This window comes from Lynx rufus, unplaced genomic scaffold, assembly GCF_022079265.1.
Source record: "Lynx rufus isolate CCGP_SWC_20201006 ecotype Redwood Valley unplaced genomic scaffold, mLynRuf1.p SCAF_11, whole genome shotgun sequence".
Lineage (NCBI taxonomy): Eukaryota > Metazoa > Chordata > Mammalia > Carnivora > Felidae > Lynx > Lynx rufus.
In genome coordinates, this window is record NW_025814825.1 from 46,746,223 (window position 1) to 46,772,418 (window position 26,196).

Consider the following 26,196-nt stretch of genomic DNA (forward strand, 5'->3'; position numbering starts at 1 on the left):
ATACGGAACACAGCAGGAGCAGAAATCCATACGTGAGATGTCTTTCTAATACCTCTAATGAACTAACTACTGGCCTGAACAGCAACACTTCTAAGTCAGTAAGATTTGAAAAAAGTAAGATTTTACTATATTTGAGTTTTTAAAGAGAAAAATATAAGCTGATGTGCCCAGAGGTGAAAAAATCACCCAGACAAAAGATACCTCATCTCCTCCAGATTAATGCCATAGATGTTAGGTGCAATGTTTACTAGATGTCTGCACAGAAAAGACACCTGATTTGGGCTGAGCTTGGCTGCAATTACAAGCTATTTTTTCTATCATTTACCTGGTTTACTTGAAAATGCATATAGATAATAGACACATATTGTCTGTCTCTCTCCTTTCTGAAATGATAGAATCACACGCTTGTAACCACATGGATAAATGGGTGAAGTTTGGGGCTTACACTGCAGAATCCTCCCTCCTTACCCTTTCATGTACACCACATTTGCAGAGGGATGTTTATGGAAGAAATTGGATTCACTGTTTGCATACAGAAATATATTTAGCTGGTGGCTGTAAGCGTAGGTCCAATTAACTCTTTTAACAATATGGGTGAAATGAGGTTATTGGATTATGTTTGTAGCCAATTATAATTGTTTTGGTTGAATACTCCCTCTTGTAACCTTATTTACAGTTAAGAAAACAGCATTGAAAAATATTTCTTAGCATGGAAGAAAAAAGCCTAGGGAAAAATTGAAAGAATAATTTCTTTTCTCTAGATCATGAAACATGACCTCTTATTTATGTTTGGGCACAAAGGAAAGCCTACTTTTTCAGAAATAAAAATAAAAATGCCAGACATGAAACATTTTGAATACATGTCATTATCTTCATTATCATCATTATCTCTATCTCATCATAAAAAGGAATGTCATAGATGGGAAACAGTGCGATTCAAACCGAGGAACACAAGACTGGGACCAAGTCGACCTCAGTTCTAATGTTAGCCCTGCAGCTAGTGAGCCACAACCTCTCTGAATTTAATGTCCTTCATCTAGAAAGTACAAATAATAAGACTGTTATCACAATGATCAAATGAGGAAATGTTCATGATGTGCTTTAAAAACCAAAAATCATAAGGCATTGGTTGTGAAAAAGTATTGAATAATAGGTATTTCCTCTAAAGTTATTTTAAACTATGGTGCCAGGAGATTTTATTCCATGTATTAAAATTATCCTGGGGCACCTGGGTGGCTCAGTCAGTTAAGCTCAGTCAGTTGAGCATCCTACTTCGTTTGGCTCAGGTCATGATCTCACAGTTCATGAGTTCGAGCCCCACATCGGGCTGTGTGCTGACAGCTCAGAGCCTGGAGCCTGTTTCTGCTTTGGATTCTGTGTCTCCCTCTCTCTCTGCCCCTCCCCTGCTCATATTCTCTCTCTGTCTCTCTGTCTCTGTCTCTGTCTCTCTCTCTCTCAAGAAATAAATAAACACTAAAGAAAAATGTAAAAATTATCCCTAGGGTAATACTAAGAAAATTTTTGTCAACTCATCACCCTCTTTCCTTACCTATTGCAAATATCTTGTGAATGGGATTTCCTAAAGGCATGAGAAAGTCCATGCTACTTGATTGGAAAAGCAAAATCACTGGAATGAATGGATCACCATGAGAAGAACAAGTGACTCTTTAAAAAACTAGAATCACATGTCCAAGACCTGGCAAGTAAGTGACTAGTAATCTCAGAATCTGTTAAAAAATGTAGGTTTCATTATTTTACGGGTATGATGAGGTCAACACATCAGGAGACAATTGCACTTAACAAATAATTTGTTATTCAGAGTTCCTAAAAAGAAGGGGCATGCCACACCTCCTGGGGCCACAGGGGAACCAATGGGGTCAGTGCAGAGGCAGAGGGATCACTCTTGGGAATGAATACAGTCTGTAGAACTAGTCCCCAACCCAGCTCTCTCATAGAGAAACCCAGGTTAGAAACTACAGATTATTCAGTGGCACCTGGATGGCTCAGTCAGTGAAGCATCTGACTTCAGCTCATGAGTTCCAGCCCTGCATCGGGCTCCGTGCTGACAGCTCAGAGCCTCCATGCTGACAGCTCTGCCCCTTCCCCACTTGCACTCCCTCCCCCCACCTCTCTCTCTCTCTCTCTCTTTCCCTATTTCTCTCTTAACATTAAATAAACATTAAAAAAAAAAGTAAAGATTATTCAGAGCAAACCCATAGCCACTATTAGGGGAAACTTCAAGGAGAAGTTATACTGGCAGTGAGGCAATAACATCTTTTATTTAAATATAGAAAACACTGATAAGTCTTTTCCATAGAGCTAGTTAAGTCTACGTATCCATGTATGCATGTATGTATTGCCCTGTAAGTAGAAATGGTGGTTACATGGCATTTGACAAGAACTGATTTACCTATAATTTATCTATATTAATCATAAAGGGTATATTAATAAGAATCAGGATAGCTAAGTATCTGGCTCTTACAGTTTCATGAGGAATATTTATAAAAGGACTATTTCAGAAAGTATGTAGTTCTATATATGTGCATCACTTCACGACCTGCCATAGTTCCCGGAGGGAGTGGCCCAATTTACCTTGTCACACATCCATAGTCTCATAGCTAATAAGTGGCTAAGTGAATATTTAAACCTCAGCAGTCTGTTTACAGGGTCTGTGCAGGGAATCTCCAGTCCACACTGTATTGTTCCATCTGATCTTCATATCAACCCAATTATTCTCTCTGGTATTTGGGTGTTGTAGGATTTATCATACATATGGGGATACTTCTGAGAGCGAAACTGAGCAGTATTAAAAACTATGTTGGAAAAACAACCATAAAAAGGGCTGCCTTATTTGAACAAGGACTAAGTTCTTATTATTACTGATGTGCAATCTGAGGCCTGGAGATGCCTGGTTCATTGGTGCCAGAGCCGGGACCAACCAGGTTTCCACGGTCCTCATCAGGGCCACCCCACCTCACTTCTATGGTGTCCTGCCTCCCCTTTCCCAGCTGAAACTGGTACTCACAAAACACAAACCCAAACTGCCATAAGGAGAAAGCTAATCTACACCTTCAATTAAATAGTTGATAAAGAAGTGAGGCCAAGAAGGTAAAGGGATGAGGACAGATTTCTTGACTTAAGAAAAGGAAACAGCCTGTTGCAAAGACAAGAATCTCCTTTTGGCTCTAGGTCACTGTTCACATTCAGGCCTGTATTTGTAGTATCTACTCCTGACACCATATTCCTAGGAATAGACAAATCAGACAACTGACCATGACATTGCTGGTGTCCTCTCTGTTAACTCTGGTGCTTGGCAGGTGACCTAGCAGAAGAAATGCACCATGTCACATCTCAGTGCTTGTCGCTTGGAGGGAACTGAGGATTTGAACATTCAGAAGGACCACTCATCTCTGTGCATGGGACAGTGGTAAAATGGCACGGGTCTGTGGCCAACATCTTGTGACATTCACAGAGTCTCTGACACGGAAGAACAGGGTGATAAGAACGTTACATCTCCAACATCAATGGAAAAGACTGTGCTTTGTCACTTGTGTGTGCCAATGTGGCATTGTTGGCAGGCCAAAGGATCTGGGAATTATCTTTAAGATCAAAATGTCAAGGTCTACTTCTTAATACCAGTATAATCATTAATAGAATGGATTTGGAAATAGCGTAACCTGGATTTGTAGCCTCACTTTGACACTTACTAGTGGTGTGACCATCAATGACTTATTTAAAATTTCAAATCCTCATCAAAAAATGGGGATAATGACTATTCATATTTCATAGGACTATTTGAGGATTAAGTGGTATAAAGCATGCAAAGTACTTCAAATAGAACTTTGGTTATTTTTATTAATACTTTTTAAGTTCAGTATAAAATTTAGGTGAACCCAGGGAACATTTTTCAGGAGCTGAATACAACAACAATATACATTTTTTTAGTCTTAAGGAACATGATGTTTTAGTTTTTTTTTTTTCAATGGTTTAGAGAGGGTATCAATCTTTTCTGACATTCTGTCAGACTTAATTGTCAGAGCATGCACATAACAAAGGCATGGAAATCAAGGGGGCACAATGTCTGTCTCTCTCACAAACACAGACACACAAACAGACACACAATGTTTTTTCAGAAAGATTTTACAGGAATTTGGAGACATATCTTATTATCCTTAAAATACATCAAAGTATATTCTTAAAACAAGGACATTCTATCACATAACCAAAGTACAACTGGCCCAATAATGAAATGTAATGTTATATAATAATATTATGCAACCCATAGTCTGTATTCAAATGTCTCCAATTTCTGGAATAGTTATCTTTATAACTTTATTTATATGTTTGCTTCCTGGTCTAGTATATAAGTCAGGATCACAAACAGCATTTAGTGGCATGGCTCTTTAGTCTCATTTATTCTGTAAAATTCTTCAATCTATTCTCATCTTCCATGAACTTGACATTTTTTTTTGATTAGTCTAGTTCTTTTGTAGAATATCCATGAATTTGTGCTTGTCTGATGCTTCACTCATAAATAGATTTGTATTATGCATTTTTGGCAATAAAACTATATTGGCAAAGCCTCAGGTGGGTCTCTCTTGGTCTGTATCACGTGGCCCTGTTGCCCTGCAGCCACACCTCTCCCATCCCTCTCTCTAAACTCTGCACTCCTGCCATATTGAGCTATGCTTCTCACCATATCAGAATCTCTGTGTCATATGCCTCTGCCTAGAACACTTTCCTCTGCCTGCCCCTTTGTCGTCTCTCATTCTCCATCATTCTTCTTTCTGATCTGAGCTCCAAGGTCTCTCCTTCCCCAGAGAACATCTCCTTAGACAAGGTTACATTCCCACCCCAACCCCTCTTTCCCTATGGCACTTATGTCTTTTGTAATTGTGTGTCTATGTCCACTTTGGGTCTGTGAGCTCCCTGAGGAGACGGGGTACTGTGTCTCACAACCTTCTATCCCCCCATTTAGGCTATTGCTCAAGATACAGAAGGCACAATGGATATGTGTTACATAAATAAGTTATACTTTTACTCCTTTATTGCTTCTGTAATTTCTGATTGACTGGGGTGCTTCACACTGTCTATCACATGGTGCTATTCCTTTTAATAGGTGTTAACAGAAAATAAATTACTATCGATGTAGTTGTTACTTATAAGACTGGACCTTAAGCCCAGCACCATGCTAACAGGGTTTAAGGACAGCCAACTGTAGGAAAAAATTCCAAGAAGTAAACCAATTATTACCATATGCTTTGTCTAATATTGTATCTGTTTTTTCTGCCTTAGATTTTAAGGACATCTATATCTTTGAGGCACAATGGTTACTTGCCCACAAATTATTGGTTAAGCTCATAGTTTGGTTAAAAATGCAAGCAAAACTAGGGTCAGAGAGGTGATGAACTTACATAAAGTAAAACAAAAAGAATAAAAGAAAGAAAAGAATAAATTTTAAATTATTTTAAAAGTTAAAAGATTGAGCTCATTCAACAGTCTAAACACATTACTGCAGCTTGCATATATTTATGATCAATAATTTATTCAATGATATGGCAGAATTCAGCTAAATTATCTTCTAGAGACAACCAACTAGCCCACCCCAGAGACAATCCTCTCCTCAGGAAGAGGTTCTGCAACAAGGTAGACACTGGATGCTCCTTTGTTTCACCTGGATCCAGAATCTTCCCGTCTGCCTGCTCCTCAAGCTCTGAGGGGAATTTTAGATTGATGTCAGTGATTTCATTAAGCTTCCTTGGACATGTCAACATACAAATTGTCCTTGAAAACACAGCTCCACATGCTGTGGAGAATTTGCTGAGGAACGCCTTTCTATATATAAATATAACACAGCTCTGGTGCTGTGAATGTAGCATCTGTTAGCTGCTTCCCATTGGGTGGACCGCTGATCATGGGGCCAGGGGAGAGACTATGGTGTGGCAGACTGTAGGAAATAAAAACGAAAAATACTACTGTTCAGTGTAGACCTCTGTGCAGATCAAGAGGCAGCTAGACCATGAAGTCCAATAGGAACTAGGGGTCCATGCCGGATGCTTAGGATTGAGCACAGAACTGGGTTTCTACATTTAATAATGTTAAGTTGAATTAATTAATTCCCTGTCTTGGTTTTAACTCTATAAGAGAGAGGTACTGGCCCTGAAAAAAACTGTCATGTGTAGATACCTGGTAATGTCTTACTACCTGCTCTTTAGATTGTGGAATACCAACTTTAACCAAAGTACTGTTTAATGTCACCGTATTACCAAGGTGGCCATTTTATTGTCAGTGATAAAGCTGAAAATCTCTCAACAAATCACATTACTTTGGGGTTGACAATTGTATTATACAAAAATCCTCTAAAAGCCTTGGTGGTCCAATCGATGCTGACAAACCAAAACAGGAATAACCTGAGTAGTCTGTGGGCACTCAGGGAAGTGACAGTCTCATCACGAGACAGTTACTGCAGGAAGAGAAAAACAAAATCAAAGCAGAGGCCAAAGCTGCCATTTCGCTTGTGCAAAATGAACTTTTATTGCTCTGAATATAAAAAGTGATTCTAATGGTTGCCTTTTTTAAAAAGTAGTAATTTAAGCTCTCAGAGAAGAAGGAACTTATGTATAAACTGAAGCTGTACCAACTTTAAACCATGTTATGAACGCATGAAGGAAAATTAGAATGGAGGTTAAATCTATGTGTATCCTGGATTGCATCTTTTCCATTGACCCACAGCAATTGCAAGGACAATGTTTTGATTCAGTCCTAGTCCCTCAGAGAGGTAACCTAGTCGGGGAGTAGGGGATGTCTACCTGAAAATGTGACATTCAAATTTGTATTTAGAAGATGAACACAAGGTAGCTTAGAAAAAAAAGGGGAATGAGAAGAGAAAGAGAGAGAGAGAGAGAGAGATGGGGGGAGAGAGAGAGAGAGAGAGAGAGATGGGGGGGAGAGAGAGAGAGAGAGAGAGAGAAAGAGAGAGAGAAAGAGAGAGAGAGAGAGAGAGAGAGAGAGAAAGAGGGAGAGAGAGAGAGAGAGAGAGAGAGAGAGAGAGAAAGGAAATGGGGGATGAGCCCAGGCTCAGGGAACTGAATGTTCTTTGGCTGTATTGAGTAAAACCAAAGTCCAAAGGGCGAACTGTGGGAACTCCTTGTTCCATTAAAGTGGCCATAGGGAAAACTGACCTCTTCATAGCTTTCTCCACACAAGGAAAACTCCCTACAAACTCCTTTGGCTTCCAGTGTGTTCAACTTACACTACTTGTGGAAGATTCATTTCTCTAATTCCCCTTTGCATGCTGGCTGGAACTTCCTCTCACTTTCTTCCCATTGATTGTGACCACTCTTAATGCTAAGTACTTACTTAGTCCCTTGATGTCTTTCTCTTTCTCGCCCCACTAATTCCGCCACAAGTGCCCATCAATGTTTGCATCTTCCTGAGATTCATCCCATGATTTCCCACTGCCTCATTATTTAATATTTAGGGTGAGCTTATGATTTATCAGCAAAAGTAGGAAACATGAGAGTACATGACTACTACTATTATTCCAAGGAAACAGATGTAAGCCATTATTGTCTCTGGGAAAACTTAAATGTATGGTCACCCCCCTTTCATTGAAAAGACACATATACACAGGTATACACGCACACACACACATATAAATGTAGCAACTTTTTACTATGATCTCTGGACTTTTCATTAACCATTTAATATACGGTTGACTTGAGCCTCAATCTAAAATGTCATGTCCTAGAGACTAGAGACCCTGTATTATGTCTTTCATTTTCCAATCACTGCTTAACCCTCTGTTAGCAGGTATACAGCAGGTACATAATGAACACCTAGAATGTGATTTTAAAACAAAATAAATGATTCATGGCTGATTACTATACAATAGTCATTCTTGACCTTAATTGCTCATTGGAATAACCTGATAAATCACATACACACACACACACACACACACACACACACACACACACACACATGCCTCAGTCCCATCTCCAAAAGTCAGGTATTCTGATTTAATTTCTCATGGGTTTGGCTTGGGTGTCAGGGCTTTTAAACACTGCCAGGTGATTCTGATGTCCAGCCAACATTGTAGACAAGCCCCAGGGAGGTCATTTGTCAAGCACTGTGGTGATGAAAACACATACTTTATGAATGAAGAGGCCAGGAAAGAACAGCCCTACAGAATCATAGAATACTAGACCTAGAAACCATGTCAGGATTGAAGCATTATTATTAAGCACTCAGACTTTAAGCCAGATTGATTCAGATTCAAGTTACCTAAATAGGATAGATTCTGCTGGACCCAATAACAAGGAAACAGTAATCTGATTTACTTCTCATAGAAAACATTAAAAGGTATTAAATTAGCATAGATTGCCTCCAGCTATTTTAATTTAAAATATGCTCGCTTGTGGTCAGGCATAAATCCAAAATTGCTCTGAAAACATGATCATCAAATTCCTATACTTCTAGTAAATCACTCCATTCCCCCTGTGGAGGTATGACTTTCATCCAGATGACAGAACAAGGCAGTGTAGGAAGATGGTTTCTTTCATTGTCTGCCAATTGTGGAGACTGTAAAGCAAACAACAGAGGTTGAAGTTCTTGTTTATTGCTTAAATCCAAATCCCTTGATGTTCAACTTACTGATCTGATTCTTGCTCTTCCCTCTAATGGTACCCTGACATCTCTTCCCCATATATATTCCAGTCATTCAGAATTGCTATACTGTGCTTCTTTTTGCTTCTGCCAATGAGATCTTACTTAATTGTATCCTAATCATCCTTGACTTAAGGAGACAGGGGTATCAATGAAAATATGTTTCTCTTCATATTGTCATTTTTGTTGTCCACATCTCTTTACCCCACAGAATGTGAGACTTGCAAGGGCAAAGAGCATGATTAATGTTCCTTTATATAGCTCCAAGGATGAGCAGAGAACTGGTCTCTAGTAAGTTCTCAAAAGGGTTGAACCAGTGAAAGAAAGAAAACATATTGATTATACAATGTTAATCGTCAGCAAAACACAAAATTGAATCATTCACATCTATGAGAAAAATGTCTCCTTGTTGACGATGAAAAGGAAAAGATCCCATACAGAAATAGAAAAAAAAGTTGATACTTTTATTTTGTTATTTGATATTTTTACTTTTTCCCTTTGCTTGGGAAGAAAGCAAAAACTTGCAGCAAAATGGCTCGCTCATCATGCAAAAAGGCTGTTCTGCCTGAGTAAAGAAAATAAGTTTGCTTAATACAGGAGCTTGAAGCCCTCCTGCTATTACAACAGAAGTAGTAGCATGTTGCTTCCACTGAGAGGGGACAGGAAGGAAGTCATGACTTAGAATCCACTGGTCTCAATATCTATTGGCTGTATAGGCCATGGAAAAATTTTGGATATGCCTGAACCCCTATTTTCTCATTTTTAAATCAGTTATAATAACATCTGCTTTATTTGCCTAAGTTGTAAGTGAAGTGACCAGAGTAGTTCAACACATAGGGCAGAAGAATACTTTAGTTTCCTACTCTTCTAAGTCATTCTGGTGCAGGATGTTGATAATGGGGAAGGCTATGCATATGCGGGGATGGGGGGTGCACTATATGGGATATCTCTGAAACTTCACCTCAATTTTGGATGACCCTAGAATTTCTCTAAAAATAAATCCTTAAACTCCTAATTTTTTTAAAGTGGATTCCAAAGTATAACACTTGAAACTTTGCCACTCAGAATGATTTTCTGTAAATGCTGTCTGAGTCACTGGGGTGGATCTGTAGTCAATCTACCAATCATTTCAGTATCTATCAACATACTAAGGTAACTCACCTATGAATCAAGCTCAAAACTTTTTGTTGTTGTTGGCTGGTCTCTGTTAGCAAAGAATAAGGTAACTAAAGCAAAAATGGCAGATGGCATGGCTATCTAGGAAAGCTGATTGATCAGCTTACTTGTGCCTTATTCCTGCCTGACCTTGGATACACCATTTCTATGTAATTGTATCCAAGTTTATAAACTGCTGAGTCTGAGAGAAATGAATTCATGATGAACATTTATGGTCACATAGTCATGTGATATCATGGCCTGACTCAAGAAACATAGGGAATCTATATTCTGCTTCTTTAATGGATTTGCCCTTAAAATCTATATGACATTGTTGCCCATTATAGATACATCTAATACCAACATGTGTGATGGGTCATATGGTAGAACTTGAACCACATCCTGAATTTGATTCAGAGCCTTTATACAGTGCAGGGTCCACTCAAAGCAGGTAGTCTTTTATGCTACTGGGCAAATGCTTTGAAATAATATAAAGTGTAAACTACACTACCCTACAACATGAAGAAGATAATCAAGCTGTGCTTCTTTCTTAGTGGTGGGAGGTGCAAGAGAAGCAACAATTTGTGCTTTATTTTCAAGCAGATACTCTGTTATGTCAAGCACATGTGATCCCTAAAAACGCCACTTTTGTGCCTGGCCCCCAAACTCTTACAGAATTTACCTCCCACCTTAAAGTGTATACGACTACCCAAAGCTCCAACATATTTGCGATTTCCTGCTCATCTGGTCTGATTTACATAATGTTATTAAACTAGTAGAACAACATAATGTTCTGTAGACTGTCCAGACAGTGAAGATCATTTGAGACTATATTATACCAAAGGATAGTAGAATAAATATAGCCCTAAAGCATAAATATAAATGTATACTGTTGTGTACCCTCCATGAAGGCAAAATATTTTTGATAATTCTTGGTAGGGATGGGGAAGAATACATTTTCCAGATCAATGACCTCATAATATATAACTGGGGTTTTGTCAATCTGCTCTAGCAAAGATACCTCATCTGGCAGAGCATCTGCATATAGATTTATTACTTCATGGAGTTTTGTGATAATTTGCTGCCATCTTCCCATATCTATGTTTTTTTGTGGAGCCATTAAACATGGTTACAATCTGGGCCATATTCCTGGCATCCTTTACATCTTCAGGTATGCCACTAATCTTTGCCTCATAATTCATGTTCAGAGTCAGGGCTAGAGTACGTGATCTTGAAAGTGCAAGTTTTCTTAAATTTTGTGCCTTAGGTCCCTCACTTATTCCACCCTAGTCCTGGCCTTCCTTGGGATACATTATTGTTTTTAATTTAAAATCTTAGTCTTTGTGGCTTTCATCACTTTGGTAGTTCTTACCCCAAAGGCCAAGGAACTGGTGGAAGCTCCTACCAACAACCACATATGCTTACTCCAACTACACATTTGAGGACCAAGGGAATGATCCCTGGGAATACTCATATCCTACTTTAAGAAGGGCACAATAATGACATGTCTGATTCCTGGGCTTTAATGTCAAAGTGGATCATGCAACTAATATTCTTCAAAATGCCATAGTATTCCCATTTCTCAAGTGAAAAGTTATCTATTTGTAGTTTTGACTCTCTTTGAGAATGAGGGACTACATTATTGTATATACTTGTGGAATTATATGATCCTTCCTCCTGAGAACACAACCTATTCACCAATGTATTAGTTCAGTTCCATAACATTGAGCAAATGTGGGCCAAGAATTATGATTTTATTATTAGGGTATCTTACATTTGCCCCTTGATTGTTCTTGATTTCTTTGGATTGAACAGATTAAGCAACACTCTTGTTTCCAGCCTAACATTCTTGCCCTTAGAAATACTATGTTTTATTAATTTTTTCCATAGCTCTCTATGAGTTAGGCTTCCCTGGCTGTCATTCTGCCTGTATAACTCATTATCAGTTTTGTGCCCACCTATCTAATGTTTTAGGATGGCAACCTGGCCCCTGTGATTTTAGCATCCCACCATTTCACTGTTATTAGGCAGGTCAATTTTGTAACAGCATCTCCCACCGTAGCCTCAACCTACAGAGGACAGTCAATGTGAACTTACAAGTGATGCTGGGGCTCCTCTCACCAGGGCATACCTTATCTCTTTGAAACACAAAGCCCTCTAGTCCTGTCATAGAACAAATCCAGCTAGTTTGTAAATAGCCTTCCATAGTATACACACTCTAGTATTTTCATGCCTCTGAACCTTTATTTTTTTTTTTTAATTTTTTTTTCAACGTTTATTTATTATTTTTGGGACAGAGAGAGACAGAGCATGAACGGGGGAGGGGCAGAGAGAGAGGGAGACACAGAATCGGAAACAGGCTCCAGGCTCTGAGCCATCAGCCCAGAGCCTGACGCGGGGCTCGAACTCACGGACTGCGAGATCGTGACCTGGCTGAAGTCGGACGCTTAACCGACTGCGCCACCCAGGCGCCCCGCCTCTGAACCTTTTAATCCCTTTTTCCAATATCTACCTCAGTGGCCCTGACATTTCTACATCAGTTTATTATGAACCATCACATTATTAAAGACTTCAGGAGCTACCCTGGCAGCATATCAGCACTGTCTCCCAGAGTCTTGCTAGAGGGTTAAGTCCTGTATCTTGGGATAGATCATTTTCTTCAGCAACATATTTCTTGCCCAACTATGTGTTTCTGTCCCTAGATGAAGCATCCTCAGGATCCAGTCCTACATATAATTTCCTGGCTTCTGTCAGTTGGAGCTGGCTTGGTTCTATGGGTCCAGCAGCTCCATGAAGTAGAGTACTTCCCAACTTTAGTAATTTAGACTCCCCTGACTTGCGTGTGCTGTGATTAACCCTATATACTGGTCTTGGGACAGGATGGGTTATAAGGGTTGATTCTCAAAGAGATTTAATCTTATAAGGCAGAAGACTGTTCTTTGTCTTCAAATGATGGGGAACACTGGGTTTTAACAAGGAAGAGTGTTCTACTTCTGAAGCTTGGGGACTTATGAGGATTCAAGATTTACGAGTTTACCTAATTGAGGCAATAACCAGACCTTTATTTCCCTATGTCAATCTGCCATTTGATGGAGGGGTGCCGTGGAGAGGGGTGCAAACATGGGTAAAGCAGTTCCCTTTGGCCAAGAGAATTTTCTGGGGAGAAATAACACAGCTGAGATCTATCATGAGCAACATTCCCTGAAGCCAGGTTAGTGAATGCCTGAGTCCTAAAGGGGAAACTTCAGTGACACACCACAATACACAACACAGACTGCCTTACATTTTCTGTCCTGGACTCTCAGGGCGTCTCATGCTTGGTAGAGGATAGCAAGAATGTGGGAGACAGGGGCGGGAAATGGCCAAAAGTGGTTAATTCTCAAACAGTTTACGCAGTTCTGGAATATTGCTTGTTCTATGTATGACACCGCAAAAGGGAAAATAGAATGCCATGCATTATATTGAGCCTTAGAATCCTGGAAAACTAGATTTGAATTCCCTGTCGGCTATCTTGGGCAAGTCAATTTATCTCTAGGTCCTAGATTCTCCCTCTATGGAGGATGGTTTTGTAGTAATACCTCTCTTGAAGGATTGGGAAAATTTTCCTAGGGCCAGAGGTCTGAAAATCTCCATTTCAACATCCCTTGCTGCTTTGGTAAGAGGAACTTAACTGGATTTCCCTCCTATTCCTACCAACAAGTAGTCAATGTCTCAAGAGTGTGGGTGGGTTTGGGTAGAACCATCTACTCTTTCTCAAACGAGTATATTAAAGAGCTATTTAGAGTACATGCATTCCGTGCTGGTGGAACATGGGTTTTTCTCTACATGAAGCTACTTGCCTGGAAAGCTTCGTGCCACAATTCCAGATTCATTATCTGTATGCTCAGCTGACCAGCCCTGGCCATCCAAAGCCTTAGGCCGGACTCAGAAAAAAAAGATGAATAAAAGAGTACCTGCATATATGCACTTTTCCACGTGCCCAATGCTCTCTGTAAAGGCTTCCAAAACTTTCATAATCCAAAACACGCAGATATGTGTTACAATTTCAGAATCACAAAAGAGGGGATTCAGTTATGAGGAACAATGAAAGCTGAAGAGGACTGACTTGATTTTGGATCCTACCAGGTGTTCAAAGAAAGCCAACTGTTTTCTGGGTAGATCACACCTGTTTAATTAGCAATAATAAGAGCCTTTAGATGATCACAGAGAAATTAAATAGCTAAAGATAAATGACCTAAGAGGGCTAACAATTTAATCCTAACTGAAGAACAAACAGAATGCAATCTAAAAATATAATCACAAGTAGAATTGTAGATTAATGACCTTGTACTTTATAATTTAATGGAGCACACATAGTACCAGGCAGAAAGTAATGGATTATAGAAAATAAATACATATACTGGCATTTTATGAATAAATTATTCTAACACAAATTGCAATTAAATTGCTTTGTTTTAATATGATTTAGTAATTAAGCCACAAGTGGCTTACTGCCTGGTTATTGCCTGAACAGGCATCAAACAAAAGTATTGGACTCAGCTAAAATATATTTGTGGAATATCCCCAAACTTTTTCTTTCGTTAGGGTGCAAGTTGCTAGGAATATTAATTACATGCAAAAGAATTTTTTTTCCTTTTCCTCCCCACTTAGGATATATATCTTTATAGGAGAAGTGTTATTATAATAAGTAGCTAGACCTGAGCCCTCTTTTATGCAAGAAATGCTGTCAATGCTGACTCAGTCCTCTCTCCAAGAGGGGCTTGTTTCTAGTTCATTCAATTTTACCTACCCACTGTCCTAACTATATGTTAACCTATCCTGGTTTCTGTGTCCCTCTTCTGTTAACCTGTCCCTCTTCTGTGTCCCTCTTCTATGTCTCTGTGTGTAGCTCTATAGCATTGACATATCACATTCCAATCATCAGTCTATGGATATGCTTGTGCAGGTTTCTGTGGTGTGGATCATGACACACTGTGTGTTCAATAAATATTAATCACTTAAGGGAGGGAGGGAGGGAGGGAGGAAGGAAGGAAGGAAGGAAGGAAGAGAGAGAGAGGGAGGGAAGAAAGAAGAAAAGGAGGGAGGGAGAACAAAAGAAAGGTGCTATGTCCTGTAGGTCAGTCAACTCACTGCCTGTCCATTTGTATTGTTGTTCATTTTAAGAAACAAACAGTGTCTGAGTTACAGAGATCTATAAGAGTTAAAAGAGAAACACTCCCCCCACCACCCAGAGAGAGACAGACAGAGAGAGAGACATCCTACTGTCCCTGCCCTTCACAGTGTCACATTTACCTGCCCCACCCACCCACCCAAGTTAAAGAGCACCTTTATTTCAGAGAATAACATGAACACGGAAACCCAATACACAAATAGGACCCCCTAGCCTTGAAAATTTTGGGGCCAGGGCCCCTCTGCCCTATAAGAAGTGTTTGAGGTATTCAGATAAAGTACCATCTACCCATGGGCAAATGGCTTGGTGAGCAAAGGACAACCCTGCACAAATTAGAAAAAGGAACAGCACTGAGCAGAGCCAGCTTAGAGTGAGTATTGTGGCTATGGTGCACCTGCACATCGTCACGCCCATTAACCCCCTCCCGAGAAACATCTGTGCAGTGCATAAACTTCATAACACTGTACAGAATAGCACTTACTTCACAGAAAAGCTTAAAAAGAAACTGTTCTAGGAGGGCCTGGGTGGCTCAGTAGGTTAAGCAGACAACTCTTGCTTTCAGCCCAGGTCATGATGCCACAGATGTGAGATCGAGCCCCGCATTAGGCTCTGTGCTGGCAGCATGGAGCCTGCTTGGGCTTCTCTCTCTCTCCTTCTCTCTCTGCCCCTCCTCCCTGCCCATGCTCTCTCTTTCTCTAAAAATAAATAAATAAACATTAAAAAAACTCTTCTACAAATTTTCAAAGATTTATATCATTTTACATGCTTACAAATATTGTTTATAAGATATGCATACTCAAATTTGATGTAACTCACATTAAAGAGTAAGAAAAGGAAGTTGTTGCAAACATTGTGTAAAAAAGTTTCTAAAAATAATTATATTAGTAGTAGTAATTTTAACCCAGTAATTCTAGGAGTAAAAACTAATGAAATGTTTTCTCTAACCTTCAAAAAGCCTTTATACATAGAAATGTTCAGTGTAGTCTATGGTCAAATTGGAAGTGATAAGATGTTTATCAATAAACCCATTGGAATATAATTAAACTGTTACTTATTTTACTATATATGTTCAGAATAACATTGGGAAATGATGATATTATAAGTCTTATTTAACTATAAAATTGTATTTATCCAACTTATTTTTAAATGTGTTAAAATATAATAGCAAAACCAGTATTATATTATTTTTTCTTATTTTCAGGTGTCTACAATTTTTCTGCAATTGTATTTATTATTTGCCTGATTACAAATATTAGAAATCCCAAGGAATTTCATGCTAAATATACATTTGTCACACAACTACTCTGTCCCTGGCATTATGCTAGATTCTCAAAAGATTACAGGGAAAAAGATAACGTTTCTTGCCTTTAAAAAACTCATAATTTAGTGTCTTACAAAAAACCTTAATTAAAAAAAAAGTTGCATGTAGCATATTCTAGGAGGTGAGTAGAGTCAAAGGAATCATAAATCCCCACAGAAGGGATGTTTATTTGCTCAGGGCCTTAAAGGAAGTGCTTCTTGTCCCTATCTCCCTCCTGGTAAGGTCAGCTGGGCCTCTCTGAGGGTTTCCTACTTTGACATAAGTAAATGAAGGGATTTCTGATGTAAAGTAAGATCTAATGAAAATAAAAATCCTCTCTATGCTTGAAGAACAAACTAGAATACAGACAAAAGGAGAAAATAATTGTGAAGAGACTAGGCTGGGGGAGGGAGATTTGGCAAAGGAAACAGAGTTTATGATTTATAGGAAAAGATACCACTTTACACTCTGGGGGAAAAATAAGCCTACTGGTATCAAATTAAGTAGGTGCTTCATTTATTTATGATTATGACAAATAACCTCAGAAATAGGAGGATTAGACCAACTTATAACCATTCATTTTGGACCAGGGCAGCCACCATGTTTATGTAGGGCACAAAGAAGGAGCCTGCCCCAGGAGAACAGCAGAGAATACCTCCTCTCCACCGGCAGATCTCCCCAAGGAGAAGAAAAGGAGTTAAACTAAGTATCCCAGTTTGTTCTTTGCAACTTTACAAACTTTACCATAAGACATAACATTCTATATCCCTTGTGGTAGAGGGAGTAAATGGTAGAGGGAGTAAACTCAGAGAAAGAGTTCAGAAATTACCCTAATCTAGCTCTTATCACAGGGAAAGAAATATCATCCATTCTCAATGCAAACAAATTACCAGTGAAGCTTGTTTAAAATGCAGATTTGTAAGCTACACCCACAGAGATCTCCTTCATGATGCTAGGATATAGCTCACAGCTTTGTATTTTTAACATTCACCTCCCTCACTAACCCTGAGGCATCTATTAGCATTGACTTTTGGACCACACTTTTAGAAACCATAAACCACCTCATGTCACCTATTTATGCGTTTTGTTTTGTTTTGTTTTTTAAGGAAGACCTAATAAGATAATGGAAGTAAAATATGTAATTACCTAGCTATTTATTATAACTAGTGTTATTATTAGTTCATTGAATTCTGATGCTGCTTACATTCTGGTCCACAGAGTAATTATGGTTTTGAAGAAAATTCTCTTGCCTTCATTTGGTTCAAAGGATATTTAAATCACAATACACAAAGTGTTCCATGACCACTCAAGTGAACTGAAAGCATTTCTTTAATTTCTGAAATATCAGTTACTAGAAACACTCATCAAAACTCCACAGCTGATACTTCTCCAAGAGTTCTTCACTGAGCCTAAATAACATAAGAGCCCTTTCAACCCTGGCATTCAAATAATCCTGATCCCTGGAGTGGAAAGTAGAATTCTAAGATTCCTGACACCTGGCATGCACACAGTTCCCAGAAATCTACTCAGACACTAAGGTAGGTAATGACACAGAGGGCTTTGATGGATGTAACTATGGCCCTCAATCTGCTGGCCTTGAGATAGGGAGATTATCTAAGTAAGCCAGACAAATCACATGAGTGCCTTAAATATGAGTCTAGAGGTCAGAGGGAAAAAAAAGGGGGGGGGGGAAGGTAAAAAGTTTTAAAAAATGTGAGAGGGATTTAACCTGAGAAACTCTCCTGCTGGTTTTGAAGATGGAGACAGCCATGTGTCAGCAATATGGGTGGCTTCGAGGAACTAGGAGTGGCATCCTGCTGGCAAGCCAACAAGAAAACATGAACTCAGTTCTACAGCTGCAAAGAAGTGAATTCTGCCAACAACCAGTGTAAATTAGAAGTGCTTCCAGATCGAAATGCAGCATGAAATTCAGCCGGTGAAACCCTAAGCACACAACTCAGTTGCATGGTGTCTGAATTTCTGACCTTCTGAGCCGATGAGCATTGTTTTAAGCTCCTACCTTGTGGTAATTTGTTTTCCAGCAATAGAATAATACTCTGGGTGTCTTGGCTGAAGTACTCACTGAAGCTATAACATTTTATTTCTCCCCAGATCTGTTAAGTGGTTTTTCTAATGATAGTTGAGCTGTAATTGGATAAACTCTGACCTCTCTCTTTTCTTGCTCAGCAACACAAAAGTTGGCCAATGGTAGGAGGATGTTTGCTCCAATGAGGTGCCACAGGGCTTGATATCTGCCCATTTCCCCCTTTCCAGAAGGTTTATAAGGGGTATTTTCTTGGTTTGCTGGTGCTTAAGTTGTCGATGTTCAGTTGCTTTAAGCAATTCTGACACCATGCTTTGGATGAAGCAGAAAGAGAAATGCTTGGATGTTCATCTTATATTGTCAGTGAAATCCCTATTCAGAGGGATGACAGTCCCCCTTCTGACCCCAGATGAAAGTTGGAATCAATAGCCATTTCGAGCACTACTGTCTTAGTTAACAATATATTTCATTGAATTAGGATGGTGAATGATGGAGATGTCCTTGGGTCTTATCAATTATGAAAAAGATGCAGTTTGAAGTAAACAAGATGGGCCCTGTCTTGGCAGAGATCAGCCAGGCTATGCCTCTGCGGGGACAGGCTTTCTGAGCTAGGGGATGATCAGATTTGGCCTTACTGAACTGGGCGCCAATATAATGCAATCACAATCTCTTGTGCTCAGCCTGACTCACTGAGGACATCTCCCTACAAGGCAGGCCCTGACCTTCAGGAAGCTACTAAGAACAGTGATGTCATTGTAGTAGCTGTGATTTGGAGGGCACTTCCTTAGTGCCAGGCACTGTGCTAAGTGATAAATTTATAACCGCTTCAAGCAATTGAGTATGGTAGAGGTGACATTATGGGACTTCAGTGTCTAGGTCACATTAGACCATAGGTCTTCCTTGTTCACTGACATACTCTTAGAACTTTGAGACACTACATAAATCTAATTATCCTGAAAAAAAAAAAAAACATGCAGGAAAGTTCACACTTAAGCTCTCCTGTCTGTTGTACCACTGAGCCCAGCCTTCCAGCCACCCTTACCAAAGTGTCAGACATGTGAGTTAGGCCTTTATAAATATACTAGACCAGACTGTCTGCCAGTTGTATACCAGAAGTGACTTTCACCCATGCCACTTGGAATGGAAGATCACTCAGTCACGCCCTGCTTGAATTTTTAATCCACAAAAGTGTGAGCTATAATAGTTGTCACATTAAGCTACTAAATTTTCAAGCACCAGCAAAAGATAACTGGAACAACTGTGTGTGTGTGTGTGTGTGTGTGTGTGTGTGTGTATGTGTGTGTGTGCGTTGAAATATGGGGATACAGGTGATCCTGATGGCTTCATCTCAGTCACAGAAAGTGGCTTAAAGGGGCTAGGGGTAGTCTGTCCTTTTGTTTTTAAAACATAGCCCAGAGCCATTCTTAGTTTTTAATCCTTATCCATCTGGACCACCATAGTCCAAAGTGGCCTGAATAGTTTTCGGACCATCTGGTTGGAAAGACGAGGAGACTGGGAAGAGTGAAGAAAGTTGCCTTGTTTTTGTTCTAAATCATGCACTAGTGATTAAAGCATGTTAATCACTTTAGATGATTTAGCAATTAAAGCATGTTAATCACTTTAGATGGCTTGAAAGTACTGAGATTTTATGATGGTCAGGTTTTTCTCCAGCATGCCACTGAACTGGGAGCAGAAATTTAGAGATTTTTCCAGAGTTAAATATTAATTATATATATAAATTATAAATATATAATTATATATTATATTTAAGAATATATAGTATATAATATTATATAACCTTAATAATGTATTATACATTATATTATAGAATAACATTATTAACTATGTTTTCAAATACAAATTTTATTAATTTATATTATTAGTTATATTCATATTTTTTGTGAATAACATTAATAGTATTTTTGGTAATGCAAAACTATTATCATTGTCATTGTTACCAAATTACTTAAGTAAATTAATCATCAGAAGAAATCAATGAGTCCTGTAATCACACTTACTTGTAAAAGTGCTAATTGCGTCAGCATAAAACCAGGCTTTGGGGGCAGCCAAGCATTGATAGTTAGCCTCCCTCTCCTAGGAAAAGTGACTTCAAACTGGGCAAAAAACACACCCACCAGTGTATACACATACAGCACACACACATACACATCCTAGTGACAGCTTTCCTTTGATGGTGATAAAAGCTGAAGTATAGGTCCCTTCTGACCAGTATTTGCAAACTTGATTTGTGCCTCCAAATAGCCTAGGTCCACAAGAAATGTTAAGTGTCGGGGGGAGGTAACTTAGACGTGTCATAGCCAGAGAAACAAGCCTATTGCTCCTTGTGTACGGGAGATTCCCTGTTAGGTGTTCCCATCGGGCATATTGGCATTAACCACTGTAGTGTGGTGAATCAGAATACAAGCTCTAGAGTCTGGGTTTATATTCCATCTAAACATCTTAGTTTCTGGGTTATCTTGGATATTATATTTTATATTTCCAAGACTTTATTTTACATTTTGTGAAATAAAGAATAATGATATCAGCTACCACATAGGGGCTTCCTGAAGATCGAATGAATTAGTGTAGAACTAAACACGGTGCCTGACTTAAATACATTCTCAATACCTGTTACATAAAGAAAGATACAATGGTAAGGTTGGCTATGACCAGAAGAAACTCAAGGGTCCAAATAAGAAGCCACATATTAAGGGTGTACCAGGCCAGAGCAAAGGTCATCTGACTGCCAATCCAAACAGGCTACCCCAGAAGCACAACCTAACTGGGCTACTCTGGTGGAAATGGAGACATCTACAATGGAGAGAGCCAGATCATGAGGGAGGTTTTAAGCAAAGGGTGCAAATTAGAACCTAGTGTCATATCAGATTTAACATGCATGTGGCTGAAGGTACTATAGGTCTGTTGGCCACTGATCTTAGCAGGGTTACAACTTTTAAAGGGGTGATGAAATATGGGCACCAAAAAATAAATTAAAAAAGCCAAAAAAAAAATAAATAAATAAAAAAAGCCAGTTTTTTTCCCCTGAAATTTAAGAGCCATTCATTCTCTTCATTCCTACCCTAAGACATGTTTATCCTTCCATCAGGCCCAACTTCATCCTTGGATGAGCACCTTGGTTATTATAGCCTTTGCCATGGATTGGATAGGTTATGACCCTTCCAAAGTATAATATCAACTAGAGAATCTGGAAAGTTCATTAAATCTATTTTAGGAATCCGTCAATCTATGCCCATTAATATGGGCTCCCAACTGTTCGTACCTTGGAGTGTGTGCCATACCATGTGCCCCAAGCCTAAATCCTGTATCCTAACCAAATCTCAGCAGAAACCAGCTATAGCTAAATATAACAGGATAAGATACCTGAGTAGGATATCTATCATGGAAGGAAGAGTAAGCCAATGGGACCCCCAAGGTTGGGAATTCAAATAGGGAGATACAGAATTCCAAATGGTGGATTTGAGAGGTACTGGTAAGTCAGGACTAGGGCTCCTCATATCAGGACATATGCAAACAGATATATATGAAGTAGAGCCACAGAGAAAGCAGATGAGTAAAAGAATGGAACAGATGAGGAAAGAAATCCATAGAAACCCTGAGAAAAAGGGATTAAATTAAAAAAAAAAAGGAGGGGTGTCTGGGTGGCTCAGTCTGTTGAGTGTCTGTTGATTTCATCTCAGGTCGTGATCTCACAGTTGTGAGATTAAGCCCCGTGTCTGGCTCTGTGCTGACTGTGGAGCCTGGTTAAGATTCTCTCTCTCTCTCTCTCTCTCTCTCTCTCTCTCTCTCTCTCTCTCTGTACCCCCCTCTTCCCTTCTCTCTAATTAAAACAAAAACAAACAAACAAACAAAAAAACAACCAAGACTTGATCTTCCCAAAGCTTGGTGTTCTGCTTTCCTTGTGTCCCATGAGACTTCCCAGTGGTCCTTCCATCCTCCCTCTGAATTTGAACTTGTCTGTCTTGCCTCAAAATGCGTCTTGATTAGAAGAGCAGCGTGTGTTTATTATGAAAGTAGAGTCTGAGTAGTCTTTTGAGACATTTTTCATGCTGTGAGAGTGACTTGGGGACATAAGCAAGAAAATAATTCAATAACTGCCTGGGGCAGTCACAGAGAAGCTACTTTTTCCCATTTCATCTAAGGTAGGACATGGAACCCTTCCCTAGGAACCCATTTCAATGGTACAGTAGAGGACTTAGAACCCAGTGGATAAGCACAGGGCATGGAAGAGGCACAGAGCAGGCTTTTAAATCCAATGTTCAACTACGGGCTATGGTTGCTTCTCTGAACTTCAGTTCCCATACATGTAAGGAATGAGTACGAATTTTAAAGAGTTTTGTACACATTAAATATAATAAAGTCTATAGAGCTTCTAGTCTTTTCCTGGCACATGGTAGTTAATTTCTGTTTGTTCATATGGTGTTTTTGTGTAAATTAGAAAAAGAAGCCCCTTCCTCTGGGTGGCCAACTTGGCAAGTGGAGTATGGGCAGGATTCCAGACACTAGTTTTCTCCTTGGCTGGGGGCCCTTGTGTGATGTACAACTCGCACAACAGTAGATGGGGGCCCCGCGGAGTCCAAAATCATTAACCGATTTATCTTGATGTTTTTGAAGATAACACATATCTGAGTGCATTTCCTTCAGGAAAACAGCACAGATACACACATGGAACTTGCAACTAGTATTTTTTTTCATTGTACAAATAGTTTTATTTTTTTTTTTAAAAAAAAGGATAGTACAGGTGAAAATAAAAGTGTCATCAAGGTTTCCAGATGGATAGGAAAATCAATGCAATTCCTGGTGTTGCCAATATCACCAATTATATCTCATTGGGTGTAATCAAAAGTGGTTTGCACTCACCTATTACAGATTATTTTTTTCACCTGACGCTTGGTCACTTGTCACCTCAACCACTGAACCGGAAGCAGGATAAAATTAAACACACATCCATGTCTCCTAAAATCATGCCTACCAGCTGGGGAGTAGTCAATCTATCAAGTATACTGAGTACATAATTCAAATTAAAATCAGAGGGAAAAAATGCTTTGCTTAATTTCATATATGTGAAGAGTGAGGTTACCGACAGATTTATGACATTCAACATGCTGACACTTTCCACTCGCTGACATTTTTTACTCATTTCCGATTGAGGACAGGAAGATCAGTTAATCTTAAGGCCCTTTGGATGATTTTTCCCTGGGTCTCGACAGAGCTTAAATCTGTCAGAGAGAAATTTATTCACCCTGATTTGATGTTACAAATGGTAGTGGTCTGAGGCCCTGAGCTGCAGCAGTTGTAAAAGTGACAGACTTCCCCAAGTGGCATTTATAGAGGTCAACACCATAAAAGGGTCTTGTGATGCACAACCCCAGACTGAGGGCACTGCTCAGCCATGCTGTGTTCTCTTTTGACAGCGGGCGGAGGGAGGGAGGTGATAGTAAAAAGAACTCAGAACCATATGATCCCCTCACCCCCAGATCAAAAGGGACAGGGAGAGGTTTTTTTAAAGAAGGGCTTCCAGTCAAGGCTGAGAACTTAGGAATACCATTTGGCGGAAATGCAAGGGAAAATATTTTGTTGCAAAGCTGACAACTCCCAGCTGGGTGTGTCGAAGGATTCTAGAGTAAAGACATGCAGGAAAGCTCCAGTGGGTGATGAAGACCATGAGAAAGCTGAGAATGGCAATGCACCTGTAAACTGGGACTCCAGGTTTTCTTTCCATCTCTGTGCCTTGTAAAGTAGCATTCCAGCCCCCAATTCCAAACATGAGAGAAAGTACCCCCAATTCCAAACATGAGAGAAAGTAGTAAGTTTTCCATGAGATAAGTCTAAAGGTGCCTAGCACACAGGAGGGGGTCAAAAAGGGGTCCTCCCCCTTTCCTCAGGAAAAACACCCTGTTCTTCTTCTACTAGTAATGAACAGGGAAGAATTGGTTCTGCCCAAAGAGGAGCTAAACTTGCAAATTCCAGACGCCATGACAGAAAAGCACCCTCTCAGCAGGACGTAGAGTTTAGAAACCATCCCATCCTCTGCCACCCCACCTCCAAAAGCCAGGCAAATACTTGCCTCAATGAGCAGAGAAGTACTTCACTGATTTGCCACACTAAGTACGCATCTGTCTCCTGGATCACAGTCCTATAGGAGACAGGGATTTGGGACACTAGAGTAGCCAAAACAAGCAGGAGGAGGAAGGAACAAATCAACAAGACATTGCAGTTTCCCAAGCCTCAATGAAATTCACATTTCTTTTTTGAGAGAGAGGGCACAACTGAGCGAGGGGCAGAGGGAGAGAGAGAGAGAAGAGGGGTTTACCCCAAGCAGGGCTTGCGTTCACTGGATGTGGGACTCGAACTCAGGAACCGTGAGATCATGACCTGAGCCAAAGTCAGATGCTTAATGACTGAGCCACCTGGGCGCCCAAAATTCACATTCTTTATAGAAAAACAAGACACCATTTGCCAGATATTTCCTCATTATCACAAATATGTCATTAAATAGTCACACAAAGACACTTCAATCTTACTAAAATATGAGGTAGAAAAAGCTGAAGTGTAAATTTGGAGTTTTAAATTGAACAGGAATGGCACACCGCTGAGAAAGTGGTAATCTTTTTCAAAAGGAAAAAAATAAATGAAGATGGGGGAGAAACGAGAAGACGTATTGCTAAGGGTAATTCCCTGACTTTTATTTGTAAGCAAAAGAGCAGGTTGAGTGCACAAAGCAGCTGACAGATGACACTGTCTGTTTTCAAGACCGTCATGAAATCCTCTCCCTAATTGTGAGACTCCTGTGATTTAAGATGACTTTAAGGTTCCTAGTTGTTTTGGAATGCATCCTGCCTGAATTGGAACTCTAGAATAAGACTTCTTAGATGTGAGACCATGGGCAGGTCACCCTGACTCTCCAAGTTTCAGATTCCTCCTTCCTAATGCTAGTAATGAACTCATGAGACTTTCTGAGGAGTAAACAAAATTGCATACACAGAGTACTTACCCAGGTGCTTGAGTCATATGTATTATTCTATTATTACTATTGTTATTGTTGTTAATATTCTGGAATATTTATTAATCCAGAAACAGAAACAGTCATAAACAGCCTTCAGTGGGAAGATGTCAAAATGCATCATAGTCTACTTTGCATTTTCCTAGGTGGTTGTCAGCTGGGAGTTGGTCAGTTAGAACTCAGGCACTTCCAGAATGGTCTAAGCCTACTTCAATCTTATTTATTTATTTAGAGAGAGAGAGAGAGAGAGAGAAGGTGAGACAGAGAGAGAGTAAGAATCTCCAGCAGGCTCCACCTGTCAGTGCAGAGCCAGATGCTGGGCTCGAACCCTGTGAGATCATGACCTGAGCCAAAGCCAAGAGTCAGACACTTAACGGACTGAGCCACCCAGGTGCCTCAAGTCTAGGCCTACTTAAAAGGAATGAAGGTTATGGAATTTGTAGCCAGAAACCACCAAGAGTGGAGAAGCTGCCCTAACAGAGGCTGCTTGGGGAATTAAATAACTTTAGGGCATCATTCAACTCTCCATCAACAGAAGATGACTGATCTAAAGTCCCTGATGCCAAATAACCTAATGGGTTTAGGGTCCTCTGCGGGGGAGGCAGAGGCTCTATGAATAAATGAAACTCCAAACCACACAGGCAGGCAGCTGCAGGCTTTCATGAGCATTAATTTTGCTTAATATTACCAATTTTAAATTCTGCAAATACATACAAGCATAACAAATAGAAAAGCACAAAGTGATCATTAGGGTTATAATGTGTGTGTGAATATGCGATCAGAATAGGCACACTGCAAATAAAGTACTATATAAATGCTAAATACTTCACCATTTGCTA